The 12,846-nt window shown below is 39.0% G+C and overlaps 1 protein-coding gene across 1 annotated transcript in view; it reads left to right on the top strand.

The window, feature by feature from the left end:
* The first annotated feature begins 3,366 nt into the window (after nt 1–3,366).
* Nucleotides 3,367–12,846, top strand: part of LOC124129917 — a 49,645-nt gene continuing 40,165 nt past the window's right edge. The window contains exon 1 of the mRNA XM_046493287.2: nt 3,367–3,495. The gene's annotated coding sequence lies outside the window, so the exon portion shown is untranslated. The remainder of the gene's footprint in view (nt 3,496–12,846) is intronic.

Raw genomic sequence — 12,846 nt, 5'->3', positions numbered from 1 at the left:
TGGGAAAAATTAGACCTTAATTTCTTCGAGAACAAAACTCTAACATTGATAATGCTGATTGCTTCGCAGGCATAAGATCAAGGGAATATTTTGTTCTATGCTCTAATCTAATTTCTTTATCGATTCGATGAGTGTATATTCAATTATGAATTTCATGAAAACAGCGGGCTCGATGAAGCCAGAGTGGTGTTTAGGAGCCCTTTTCGGGGAATAATTGTGATGGTTCATTTAAACGCAACATGACTCACTTGTTCTCAGATGCCGATGAATATTTTTGTGCTTGTCAACAAAGAAAAAAGTGAAATGGTTCGAACGCACCAAAAACGCAATTTGCTTCAGGATTAGAAGACGTGGTAATCTAATTTGGATTTGTTTGAAAGGGGTTTATTTAATAATACCAAAAAATGTTATAGTTATTTCCCCCGGATTTCATTCCAATTCCTGGCAAGGAAAGATAACCGCATTGAAATCCTACATGTAACCATGGTGTTCGTAACATACAATTTCATCTGAAACATTGCTATCAAGAAGAACAAGGGCATTTTCGTATATGTTATGCTGCTGACAATGACCTTCAAGGTGACGGACCGCCTCCCTGGTCTAATGGTAGAGCGTCCGCCCGGAGAGCGGAAGGTCCGGGGTTCGATCCCCGGCCGCGTCATACCAAAAGACGTTAAAAGATGGTACTTGTTGTTACCCTGCCTGGCGCTCGGCATTAAGGGGCTAAAACAAGGACTGGCCGGCTCGGAGTCAGTATACTGTGTCTGAGTGGGGTATTCATGTTAAACTGCGGCATCGTATCTCAGTGAGCTAGAACTATAAATCGGCATCAGTCCGGACTAGTACAAGCAGCCACACAAACACACACACGTACATGCACGTCGCTATATAAGTGCAATAATCTTTGACTTGACGTTAAACCTAATTTCACCTCACCTCCAAGCTGACGAAAAAGAGAAAATTTAACGAAACCTGCGTTTCGAGATAGGAAACGTAATTAGATGGGAATTTGACTGGTAGTAACTTGTTTAACGTGACACTCGGCAATAGTCCAATGTGGGGCAGTCGGGAAGCCTAGTGGTTAAAGTGTTCGCTCGTCATGCCGAAGACCCTGGTTAAATTCCAATATGTCCAATATGTGAAGCTCGTTTCTGGTGTCCCCCGCCGGGATATTGCTGGAATATTGCTAAAAGCGGCGTAAAACCATACTCACTCATTCACTCACTCACTCAAGGTACATGTATACAGCTGGCGATGAAGGATCCAGCAATGGATACCATGAGCAATGTTTCACTCCATCGGGATACGATGACACCAATCAGCTGACCTCCAGCTGACCTCCAGGTGACCCCCATCTACACTGCCGGGCAAAAAAAGTATGCCCCCTCGTTTGATCGGGGCAAAAAGGAAACAAAAAAGAAGTGGCTATTCGGTGGAGAAATATTTTATACGTGTATCATTGATGTGATTTGAACCATTTGTTTGAAGTGTTAAGGCGACTTTTCAGCCTAGTAGTAACGTCTGATAACGTTTGTAATGTTTTGGTCAAATCCAATTTTCAGAAGCGTAGGTTGCTGTGAATCTATCCTTATCAAAATTAATAAGTGGCGAGTTAGGAAAACAACTGATGTGAATGATTAACACTATACGTGACGCTACTATTCATGTGATATTGTTAGTGATGTAATAAGTATTGTTTAACGCCGCCTCAGAATACAATTACAGTGATATCATGGTGTTCAAGCTTACATTTGGCATACAGCCCGAATGAAGCAGATCGTATACATTTCCCACCTCGTTGAAACCCAAGAGCACTGAGATATGGCGCTGACAGGCCACATTTTATGGTGACCATATGTGTATTTTGAGAAAAGTTGAAAGGGTTTATGCAAACGTGGCATTAGTTTTGACTGAAGGATGGACTGGATTTCAGTTGATCATGCTGACGTCGATATCATCACGTCTATCTCCTATATCACTGATACCATTGCAGTGAGATTTTTTTTTTTAAATGTGTTTTATGCACAAGTGTTACTTTCTGTTCATCAGCACTACTGGCATGTGGTGGTTGTAATCACTTAGAAAGTTTATCTTTTACTTTGCCGAGTTTATGTTCTTACGATGCTATCAGATCGCTAGTATCTGTCTTGTATGGCGGAAACGCGCGATCCGATTACGACATCAGAACACTTTACGGTACATTGAAGCAGAGCTGCTTAGAGTTCAAGATAAGGTTTCGTATTAAAAGATACGGCACCGTTGCAATCTGTATAAGTAGCATTAGTAAGCGCTGACTCATGGAATGAGCAACATAGGATTACATCATCATCATCATTTTTTTAAATCGTATTGGTAGAAGTACTCGTGGTCTTGTGCTTGCTGTAATTATCATTATTATTATTATTATTATTAGTTTACGAACAAACAACTGTGGTTTATTATCGTACAACCATTTTAAGCAATTAATTATCATCAATATTTATCACGTTTAAAATGGGACATAAGTTTGTTTCTGTATGTTACGCTTCCAATATGACTCAAACCAGTCTTTTGTTGGGCGTCCTGGCTGCATCATACCAACATAAAAGATGGTATTTGTTGTTACCCTGTCTGATGATCGGCATTATGAGGATGGTCGGAGTCACTGTTCTGTGTCTGAGTGGGGTGTTCATGTCAAACATGCGTCGTGGTACGTGTGTGTCTGTGGAATGGCACTATAAATCCGCATTTATTCACAATAGTACAAGCAGACATAAACACGCGCGCGCGCGCATGCACATACACACACACACATACACACGCGCGCAAGCACACACACACACATACACATACACACACACAGGCACATATACACACGCGCGCACACACACACAAGCACATGTCGCTATAAAATACAATAATCTTGAACGCAACGTTAAACCCCTTTTCAATTCACTGCTTATATAGGACGTATAACTGATCCTAACGAAAGGAGAACACGATTTAAATGAGATGTGGCGCGGCGATACCGAAAACAAAATAACAAATCAGACACACAAACACAACGGGGCCTCCATCCTGATCCCTATCATCATCCAATCCCGCATCTGATGCCTCTGCCGCCAACTCGGCGATCTTTGTCGTGTGACCACCAGCACACATACATCGCATGATAACCCAGGTCATTTCAACAGCATTCCGATTAAGGTTAATTGCTTATAGAGGTTCTGTCTTTTAACGGGTCTACAAAACCATACATTCCCTGGAACACTGGTATTTTTATGGCCAACTTGAAAGCCGGGAGGGCGGTCACGTGACACGGTGCCGTTACCGACCGGTAGTAATATTCAGCCCCGGCGTTCACCGGCCATATCTCTTTCCCCTTGATAGAAAGAGCGCGTGAGTGCGATAGAGAGAGATATGATCTGACAGAAGAGACGAATATTTAGCGTGAAAAATGCGAGTTAAAGAAATGTCTGATTGAGCCTTGGATGTACCACTTGTAACCACTGACAGGTATGTACACGTCCACGTTGTTTTTATAAATGTCCGTACACGTTTCATCACAAACAAGAGAGTTTGTGCCGACATTATTATTCAATACTTGGATCCAGACAAACGGTATTTTCTCCGATGGCTTCTAAATCCAGTAGTCTCGCTTTCCTATTTGAATAAAGACACAGTGTAACAAGTTATTCATCGGAAGATATAATACTCGTTAAAAAGACATTTCGGATATCAATGGGGTTCCCTTCATAACAGTCTGATTGTCATTTAATGACCAGGGAGAATCTAATGCATAAATGATAACACGACCAGTTCTCTATAAATACGTGTACAATCTGACTCGCAGAGACCCCAGACAACATTGCAACAGGTCGACGATCACGATGGCTCTCTTGCTTAATGTGTCATAAATATGACATTAAGAAAGATCGAGACGTATCTCTAGGTCTGGGTAGGTCATTTTAGCAGTACGACAAACGCATCTTTATTTCTTTTATTTCCTATAGAGCTGAATCAGGAGATTAATGGAGCGTCTTTATTGACGCACAACAATTTTGTTGTCTCGCGTTTTGCCGTCGTTGTTGCGTCATCATGTCGTCATTGTGAGACACAGGTGTCCACAGGAGCACGGATATAGAATGGATTTTAGTCATTCTCATTGAGAAGTATAATGTTTGCTTTATGCTGATTGGTTAGTTTGTTCCATTAGCTCCAGTCGTGTCATAGCAACGTGACGTCATATGAACAACGCATCGATGTTCCTGGCGTCACACTCGAATTTATGTCGTAAAATTATTAGACTAACTAGCCTGATTTCTCCACATGACATTCGGAAACAGGTTCTAATAACCTACCTGCAACTCGGAACATTTATTAACTGATAACATCTCCTTGTATAACTGATTACACGTTAAGGGCATGGACGCAGGGCATCCTGGCAGTATCTTCAAGGTGGCGTGCGTGAGTAAAACGTCTAGAACCTACATTAAGCTCACAATCCGGGCTTTTATGAAGGTCAAATGAGTCTATAATTCAACCATAATGAAACGTGTAGATATATTTTACATTAATGATTAATAGAGATAACTTACCTAACATGCTTTGTAAAGGACACTATAAACTGCTTCTCTGCTCTTACGTTAGCCTTGTTCCAATGTTGTACTCGATGTCCATGGATGTGTAATAATTCTATCCTCACAATAGGCAAGTCGCCTACGCACATTTATCATCCAAAACTGGCTCCCACGGGAGATATCGTTTGGATGAGATCAAGCGATATCTACATTGTAGATATCGCTGTAATGAAATGGCATCACTATGCTTTGCAGACTATTGTGACGTCATTGGTGAATATGACGTCACAATCAAATGACATCATTAATGGCTCTGCTACTGAAGCTGTTAGCAGTACTTTTTACACTTAAGACACTGCTTATGACTGTCTACAAACTGAAAAACTTGAATGATGTTGGATGATAAATAAAATCTCGTTGATAAAAGTGGAAAACTCCTCGGCAACACTCGGAGGTTTTCCACTGTTATCAACTCATGTTGATATATTTGATATCAAAAGACACTCGGGTGAGATTCTCTGTTTAACTGAAATGAACTCTTGTTGCGTTGGTTCATCTAGAAATTGTCTCTGGTATCAATTCAGCACTATTCTCAAGCGCGCCTACATGTTCTTTGTATACACAAAACCTCCGTAAATATTTGTCAAAGCCCGTCATATAATGACATCAGTTTTGTAGATACGCAGACCTGAAATACAGAACAACTGAAACTTTGCACTACTCTTAAAATAGCAGAAAACGAAGAATTAACGAGAAGCAAGAACACACATAAATCCTGCCAGCCATTATGAATCTCAAAATATGCCGGCTCAATAGCATTTTATTGCCTTTATCAGTAATTTCAATACAATATGGCTTTGTGTCTCCCTGTGACCGGCATCATGATTCTCTTCAGGCTTACTTTGAAGTGCCGTGGATGACATGATATATTGCAATGTTAGCCAGTCATTAAAGCTAACTAATGAGGCGAGGTACGTGTATTGATTGGGGAGAAACCCCTTTTATTCTCTAGCTGTTGTTGTGTTTACATAAAGATTGATACTTAGAATGCAATTGACTTGTCACTGGTTTTGTGATGGTTCTTTTGCAACAAGCTTACATTGATTACGTTACATGATGTATGTTATAGGATTCCATCCTGACAGTAAGGGGGGCGTTTTAATGAACCGATCAATTCTAGTTTGAAACCATCGGCTATTAAATGTTTCGCGAAGAGTATAATGTCATTTTCTGGATCATTTTTCCACATCTAGCAGTCCCATTCATTCTGCTTATAAATGTTCTAAAACGATAGTGAAAAGTTTTAAATCATTAAATGATAGGATATCTAAAGTGGCATCCTTTCTTGTTTATATGAAAATTCAACATATATTTGAAAATAAAACTTGTTCTTATATAGTTGTTTTAATAGTAAAGTTGTGAAAGAATAACGAAGAATAACGGAATGAACCTGGCAGTATAGAGCCACATTATATAATCGTCCTATATTACTAATATTGACGCACAGCAATTTTGTTGTCTCGCGTTTTGCCGTCGTTGTTGCGTAATTACGTCGTCCTTGTGAAACGTAGGTGTCCACAGGAGTATAATTATATAATCGTCCTATATTACCAATAGAGGGGTGAATCTGGCAGTATAGAGCCACATTATAATATCGTCCTATATTACCAATAGAGGGGTGAATCTGGCAGTATAGAGCCACATTATAATATCGTCCTATATTACCAATAGAGGGGTGAATCTGGCAGTATAGAGCCACATTATAATATCGTCCTATATTACCAATAGAGGGGTGAATCTTGCAGTATAGAGTCACATTATAATATCGTCCTATATTACCAAGAGAGGGGTGAATCTGGCAGTATAGAGCCACATTATTATATCGTCCTATATTACCAATAGAGGGGTGAATCTGGCAGTATAGAGTCACATTATAATATCGTCCTATATTACCAATAGAGGGGTGAATCTGGCAGTATAGAGTCACATTATAATATCGTCCTATATTACCAATAGCGGAGTGAATCTGGCAGTATAGAGTCACATTATAACATCGTCCTATATTACCAACAACGGAATGAATCTGGCAGTGTAGAGTCACATTATAATATCGTCCTATATTACCAATAGAGGGGTGAATCTGGCAGTATAGAGTCACATTATAATATCGTCCTATATTACCAATAGAGGGGTGAATCTGGCAGTATAGAGTCACATTATAATATCGTCCTATATTACCAATAGAGGGGTGAATCTGGCAGTATAGAGTCACATTATAATATCGTCCTTTATTACCAATAGAGGGGTGAATCTGGCAGTATAGAGTCACATTATAATATCGTCCTATATTACCAATTGCGGAATGAATCTGGCAGTATAGAGCCACATTATAATATCGTCCTATATTACCAACAACGGAATGAATCTGGCAGTGTAGAGCCACATTATAATATCGTCCTATATTACCAATAGCGGAGTGAATCTTGCAGTATAGAGCCGCGTCATAATATTCTCTCATTTTACCAACAGAAAAACGGATATTGGTGAAATTATTTCCATCCCATGTAGGTTTCCCTCAGCATCATATTTTATTTGTCTCACGTTGATTGACTAGATCATGGCTTTGTTCCATTATTGTGACTGTTTGCGAAGCGACGCTTAGCAACATGACGTCATATCGAAATTAATATCAATTAATTTATTTTTTTTCGGCGTCATGCCAACAATGAACTAATTAAGCTGACATCACAACTTGTGATCATTTTAGAAATAAGAACATGGGCAATATAACATAACATAACCAACACAATACACAGACTTTCGGGTTATCTGCCTCTGGTGAAACAATGTAAACAGTTTCTCGACAAAACTCGGGGCAGACATCCAGTAAATACTCGTTGATAGGTCGGTTCTAAGCCTTTTCTAAGCCTTCCTCTGTTGTATATAGAAGAAATGGACTGAGAGCAGTATGGGTCCTCTCCACTGCTGTATTGTGGTCGACAAATGATAGGCAAGGAAATCCAATATTTATATAAATCGTGTGCATGAAATCTATACCTGCAGAGTTCTCCCCCTAAAGAAGTACATCTTTCGTACATGATGATCATTTGTGAAAATTATGTTATCATTTTGTCTATGCAGAAGATTAGGTTGGAGTAAATATTGTTGTCTGGCTCCATGATGCTGCGTGGTTATTGTTGCTCGGTTCCGATCATTGTTTTTTTTATGGAGATTGGTTTTGCTATGGATATTTTGAATGGCTTCAGCTAGCGGGATTTGTTTTATCTGTGGTTACTTTAAGAGGTCTTCATCATGTATTCCGCACATTGTACAAAGCATGACGTATATTGGACATTATGTGTTTAACTACGTGAAGGTACTTATTGCAATTTACAGTTTCCACAAACCAATACCCTGTGTTTAATCTTTACGTCTCCCCCTACCTCCTAACTCCAGTCCCTCTCTTGGACTCTCTGAGGATATGTTTCTGAACTCCATTAATTTTGTTTCCCTACACTTTCTATATTGCCATCACTGCATGAGCATGTCATATTACTCCTTCAGTGTCTCTCGCTTTAATATTTCGACTCTTCCTCTGCCTCTGTTCTTCCTCTCTCTTCTCCTCTCTCCGCAGTGTCTCGCCAGTCTCTTTCTTTGTTGTCTCTCTCTCTCTTTCTCTCTCTCTCTCTCTCTCTCTCTCTCTCTCTCTCTCTCTCTCTCTCTCTCTCTCTCTCTTAAACAACCCGAGGGGAGTTCGGGTAAGAATAGTACTCATAAATGGTTCGGTTGGTTAGGTTTGGTGACTTCGTTGATTGCATGTATATGGAATCACAATTGGGAAGACAGACGCTCGTAATGTCAAGACTACTCATGCCCGCTCCAGACTCCATTATTTATAGACCATCATCATACTGGAATATTGTTCAGTGCGGCTTTAAACAACAAACACGATACATTCTAACACTATTACCTAAACTATATGTAGGTATATAAAATGTACCTCTCTCGGAATATGTTTTCCCTTTTAGCACTCTCTCTAGCTCTCTTCTCCATCACCGAAGTTCCTTTACAATCTCTTTATCCTTAAATAATTCTCACCCTCTCATAGTATTCATTCTCTTAATGTATCTTCTTCTCTCTCTTTCCTCGTACGCTGTCGCCATCCCGCTCTCTACCTTCACATTACTATATCCTTCTCACTCTCCTTAACTCTCTCTCTCTTCTCTTTCTCTTATAAGGGAGCACGGGTAGCCCAGTCGTCTAAGGCGCCACGATTCGCTGTGCAGAGTTGCGTCTTGGCAACGCCAGAAACCTGTGGGTTCGAATCCCGGTTCGCCTCGATTATGTTTCTAGGTTTGTCAGCACCATACCCGTGCTCGTGGGTTTCACCGAAATGGTAACTGTTAAAAGCGGCGTTAAACCCAACTCACTCACTCACTCACTCTCCTTAACTCTCTCTCTCTTCTTTTTCTTCCTCGGCTCTTATACGCCTTTTTCCTCTATTTCCCAATGCTTCCTTCAGCGTGTATTTTGCCTTACACCCACACTGAGAAAAGCCCGATGTAAAGTGTAGCTATTAACCATCGAACGCTCCGATATGCTGCTGCAATGGGGGTTCATCCAAGAGGTTGTGTCTTCTAATGGACTTTTGATTATATAGATAACCTAAAGAGAAGTTTATATGATTAGTTATAATTTGATATAGATCAATATAATGCATCATCTTGCTCTTAACAATAGCAAATGGAAGGCGAAGGGTGTCTGTTCGGATCTATTACGTGACTCTAAAAGCTATAGATTACCCAGATCAATGCTGGCGATATTTTCGAGCACGTGTTGAGGTTAACTCTGCGTGCTAGTGTCCTATTACCTCAGATACGGTTTGAAAGAGATCAGACAATGTGTGTAGTGATGATATTTAATATTGTGCCCAAGTCAAGTAGTTGGTTTGGGATTATCTGGGAAACACGTTTTACACACGACTCAGAGCGTTCAATAGAACAAAACAGATGAAACTGGTTTCAGTGGAATCAAAGCTTCATTCGACAAATAAAGTCCCATAGATAAAAGAACATTTCCCTAAGGAAACTCGGTTTTCACAAAATATTGATCATATAGAAGCTGACCCAGAGTTCTAAATATCTCTTTCTTGATCATGAGTGAGATGGGTTAATCGTTATTTTGAACAGTATCCTTTTTATATACCATATAAATTAAGGTTTGGAGATAGCCCAATGTTACTCAGCTGCAGACAGAAACGTCCATCAAGATCGATTCGAACTCACGATCAGCGGATCCTGATAATGTTAAGGGATACAGTACTGCACTGGGAATGCCACCACTGTCTTTAATGAAAAAAATAAAAGACGTTGGCAGTATTTCTAACCTACGTGTTGTCAACTTTAATGTATTTAGTCTGTTGTGTGCTAAAGATAAATGTACGCTTTGAAAATGCTATGGGCACCAGAAAGAACGAAGGACAAATCATACCGTTCATTTAGGAGCTCGGTTACACCTCCTTCTGGAACCATTGTGACTGTTCAAATAATAACAATACTATACTCTGGGTCATTTAAAGAAATCAAACTGACGCCATGAACGTTTGGTGATGAATAGGTCTTCAAACAGCAATCGTCCACAGTATCGACTAGGGAGTACATTTCTTGATATTGCATTCAAACGTTCAGCTAAACCAGAAACAGACTCCACTAAATAAGAAAAGGACCGCATGTTCCTCAATTAGAAATTTGCAAACAGTGGAAATGATGCTTTAAACTGAAGTAACATTCTGAGACAAAAATCAATTTCCCCAAATGTCCCACACTATTTTCCAGGAACCACCGACAGGTTCATTTTCATATATGACCATCATGCCGTCCAGGTGGTTCGGGTATGGGGACGTGTTCCAGAACGTGGACTTGGACTAGCTTGAATTTATGCAATCTCACAAAGTGACTTTCCTACTTAGGACACTACTTCACACAGCAAAAATAGGGGGAAACGCCATTGCTTGATCAACGGGGCATTTGTTACTGAGCGTGATGACAAGATATACAGTTGCATCTCTATGTTCAAAAGTTCAGGACAATTCGCCAAAATTGGAGGCAAATGTCATCTGAAGTTTAATAAGACAACAATGTATGTCTTCCTCACGAATAACATCTATATGGAGTTTGGGGTTGGACATTTAGGCCAGAAGTAGGGCACCAATTGTGCTCCCCTCCTTTTTCCCCCTCTGTTTCTTTGTGCATATGAATCTGAATTTCTGGTCATATTGGCATAATCAAAACGCAGGAATAGAACCAAGAGGTTTAACTTGATAAGTATTAGGTACAGCGATGATCGAATATCGTTCAATAATGGTCAAATAGCCAATTCCCTTCTACTGATGTACCCACCTGAACTGGAAATAAAAGTGATCAGTGAAACCGCCTCATCCATTTCATTTTTAGATCTATGCAGATCTGAGTGACACAACAATATCCACAAGACTGTGTGACAATCGTGATGACAATTCCTAATGTCAACTTTCCCTTTATACCGAGCAATATTCCGGCAGCTCCAGCCTTTGGTATCTACATTTCGCAACAACTGAGCATGCTCTTTCAGTAAAGATTTCAAAGAGTGTCATACGACTCTTGCTTCTATCAGTTGCCGGAGTGCGTGATGAGTTGTCGTGATGTTGTCTGCAATGTTGCTAAAGGCTGAGTGAACCTGGACTCCCTTTATAAACTGAAAGAATTCTTGAAATACCCACAGCTACTGTAATCACTTACACTGTTACTAACAACATCTGCATTTTCGTTTTCCCAAAGTCAATGAATGAAAAATGTCTAAATGAAAGCTAACAAGGCATGTAGTTATATGACTGATTGTCTGGTTTGTTTACAGGGTGACGTCGCATGGCAGTAGTACTGCTGTGCTGCGTCAGGCAATAAATGTTTACTTTTTATGCAAATTGTATGAATGGCAGGTGTCATCGGTAGGGCAGGACATGCTTACCCTTTTCGCGAACACCTGGTGTCATCACTCATTTTCAGTGATCATTTCATATAATTTTCACAGCTATTCGCCCTTTACGTCGAGTTGAATCTGTTTCGGCAGAAAATCTTGGTTATCCTCTTGATGGACAATTTATAAATATTACATTTCATAATTCGAATAGTACAGGAATCTTTATCCATACAAACGGTGTGTGACATGATATGGATAGTACAGGAATATTTAGTTATATATGCGTTACATATCATAGATATAGTACAGGGACATTTAGTTATATATGCGTTACATATCATGGCTATAGTACAGGAATATTAAGCTATATATGCGTTACATACCATGGCTATAGTACATGAATATTTAGCTATATATGCGTTACATATCATGGCTATAGTACAGGAATATTTAGCTATATATGCGTTACATATCATGGCTATAGTACAGAAATATTTAGTTATATATGCGTTACATATCATGGCTATAGTACAGGAATATTTAGCTATATATGCGTTTAATATAATGGCTATAGTACAGGAATATTTAGGTATATATTCGTTACATATCATGGCTATAGTACAGGAATATATACTTGTATATGCGTTACATATCATGGCTATAGTACAGGATATATTTAATATATATGCGTTACATACCATGGCTATAGTACAGGAATATTTAGTTTTATATGCGTTCCATATCATGGCTATAGTACAGGAATATTTAGCTATATATGCGTTACATACCATGGCTATAGTACAGGAATATTTAGTTATATATGCGTTACATATCATGGCTATAGTACAGAAATATTTAGCTATATATGCGTTACATATCATGGCTATAGTACAGGAATATTTAGCTATATATGCGTTTAATATAATGGCTATAGTACATGAATATTTAGGTATATATTCGTTACATATCATGGCTATAGTACATGAATATATACTTGTATATGCGTTACATATCATGGTTATAGTACAGGAATATATACTAGTTATATATGCGTTACATATCATGGCTATAGTACAGGAATATTTAGTTATATATGCGTACATATCATGGCTATAGTACAGGAATATTTAATATATATGCGTTACATATCATGGCTATAGTACAGGAATATTTAATTATATATGCGTTATATATCATCGCTATAGTACAGGGATATTTATTTATATATGCGTTTAATATCATGGCTATAGTACAGGGATATTTAGCTATATATTCGTTACATATCATGGCTATAGTACAGGATATATTTAATATATATGCGTTACATACCATG

The sequence above is a fragment of the Haliotis rufescens genome, unplaced genomic scaffold (genome assembly GCF_023055435.1).
Source record: "Haliotis rufescens isolate VD_foot unplaced genomic scaffold, xgHalRufe1.0.p SCAF_9, whole genome shotgun sequence".
In the NCBI taxonomy this organism is placed as follows: domain Eukaryota; kingdom Metazoa; phylum Mollusca; class Gastropoda; order Lepetellida; family Haliotidae; genus Haliotis; species Haliotis rufescens.
The sequence above is the reverse complement of the archived record's forward strand: the minus strand, read 5'-3'. Positions and strand labels throughout refer to the sequence as shown.